Source organism: Pundamilia nyererei, unplaced genomic scaffold (assembly GCF_000239375.1).
Source record: "Pundamilia nyererei isolate P.nyererei 1_Seehausen unplaced genomic scaffold, PunNye1.0 scaffold01063, whole genome shotgun sequence".
Taxonomy (NCBI): domain Eukaryota; kingdom Metazoa; phylum Chordata; class Actinopteri; order Cichliformes; family Cichlidae; genus Pundamilia; species Pundamilia nyererei.
This window is the reverse complement of record NW_005188464.1, coordinates 13,505-15,741: the sequence shown is the minus strand read 5'-3', so window position 1 is coordinate 15,741 and position 2,237 is coordinate 13,505. Positions and strand designations below refer to the sequence as shown.

General features: G+C 39.9%; 1 protein-coding gene across 2 annotated transcripts in view; it reads right to left on the bottom strand.

Moving 5' to 3' along the window:
• LOC102200487 (myelin-associated glycoprotein-like) overlaps positions 1–2,237 on the bottom strand; it is a 17,130-nt gene that overhangs the window by 2,007 nt on the left and 12,886 nt on the right. The window lies entirely within an intron of this gene.

Below are 2,237 nucleotides of genomic sequence, written 5' to 3'. Positions count from 1 at the left end.
TTTCCCAGCCAAATGGAGTCAACATCTTTTGTTCACAAGATTCTTGGATTTTGGTCATGCTAGACCACCCCCAGGTAAACATGAACAATTAAATACACCACAATTGTCCCTGGAGATTCTGAAACTTGTTCTGATGGTACTTTTGGCTGGTGATATAGAACTAAATCCTGGACCTAATTCAAACATTAGTGATTTGGACTGGCTACAGCTAATTAGGCTAGTTAGCCTATGGGCACAGCTGTCTCTGCATTGCTTCCCACCTCAACTAACTGTGCTCCAACCACTGTCCCAGTTAGTAAGGCTACATCTGCAACTAATAGTGTTTACGCCCCTGTTGTCCGGGCCTCCGCTTCTGCTGTTTGGGTTACCACCTCAGCTGCTTGGGAATACGCCTCATTTGCTTGGGTTTCTTCATCAGCTGCCTGGGCCTCCATTTCAGCTGCCTGGGCCGCCATCTCGGCTGCCTGGGCTTCCACCTCAGCTGCCTGGGTTTCAGTCTTGGCTGCCTGGGCCTACACCTCAGCTGCCTGGGCCTCCACCTCAGCTGCCTGGGCCTCCACGTCAGCTGCTCGGGCCTCCACCTCGGCTGCCTGGGCCTCCACCTCGGCTGCCTGGGCTTCCACCTGCTGTACCCCAACTACAGTCTCCGATAAAGGGTTTCTCATCATTAAATGCTCATAGCATTGTCAACAAAAGGACAAGAAATCCTGCTATTAAAAGTTACAGAGGAACAATGATCTGCAAGACACTAAAAATAAACCAAAGGGGCTTCTATGTGGACACGTTAACATTCGCAGTATGTTACCAAAGCATGAGCAACTGGAACATATTCTAAGCAATTCCAATATTTCTATTTTGGGTATCTCTGAATCTTGGCTCACAAGTTCTTCTCCTGAGTCTGCGGTTGTCTTTCCAGAGTACACAGTATTCAGAAGGGATAGAATTGGAACAAGAGGAGGAGGAATACTTATGTATGTAAAAAACACACCTGGATTGCTCTTTACTTAGTTCACCAATAGATGTTGAAATAGGACATATTTCTGTTAAAATCACTCTTTCCCCAGAAATGTCATTTAGGTTGATCTGTTTATATCGCCCTCCTTCCGCAAAGAATATTTTTTATCAACAAGTACAGATATTACTTAAATATCATACTATAAATAATAAGTCTAATGAAATAATTGTAATGGGAGATTTTAATGTCAACTGGGACTGTTAAAAGAACAGAAAAACACTCAAGGACATAATGGAGACTTTAAACTTTACTCAACACATTGAACAACCCACAAGAATAACGAGACACTCTAGAACTAAAATAGATGTGGTTTTCAGCAATAAGCCCGAGCAAATTATTAAATCTTATAATTGTATCACTGGTATTTCAGACCACAATTGTATATTATTTTCTAGAAAACTTTTAAAATCACGGGTTAAGAATCACTTTCATAGTTCATCTAATAGGAGATCCTTTTATGAATTTATACCAAGAAGTCAGCAACAAAAGTAGCAGAAGCATTAGCATCAGCTAACTGGGAGCGTTTATTGTGTAGTGAAGATCCACAATTCTGCAGCAGTCACTTCACTGACACTGTCAAGGATGTTATATCGACAAACTCCATTAGAGGTCGACAAAAAATAAAGACAACATCTAATCTGCCCTGGTTAACTCTCTCAGGCTCAAATTAAGTTTTTGAGAATACCTGCAGTGGTACTTCTGAGTAAAAAAACTCATAAAATATGGATGTGGGGTAATCAGGTTGTTAGCTTTTACTTGTTGCAAATCTGCAACGCCCTTGAGAGGGTTAAACAAAGAGTGGAAGAATCTAATGAAAACAAGAGATCAATTACTAAAGCAGTTCCTGAAAACAGGTCTAACTCTAGATAGACAGAGATTTACTTCAATGCGGAACAAAGTAACAAGAAGTTTGAGTACAAGCCAAAGCAAATTTTTGGTAATGGTAAAATTATCTGGCAACACTTAAATAAATTACTTGGCCATCATTCAAACAAAAGCAAAAATACAATTGAACTTTATGTAAATAACTCTATTGTTAGAGAGCCTCTATCTATTGCCATTAACTGAAACACTTTCTTTATTTCATCTGTTAAGGAAATCAGTCAGAGCTTTGACTCAGTCGTATGCTCTGATAGTGTGAATGATGCTGTCAAAATTTGTTCACCATTACTCATATTTCAGACACTGAAGTTGCTAAACTAATTACAGGTTTAAAACAATC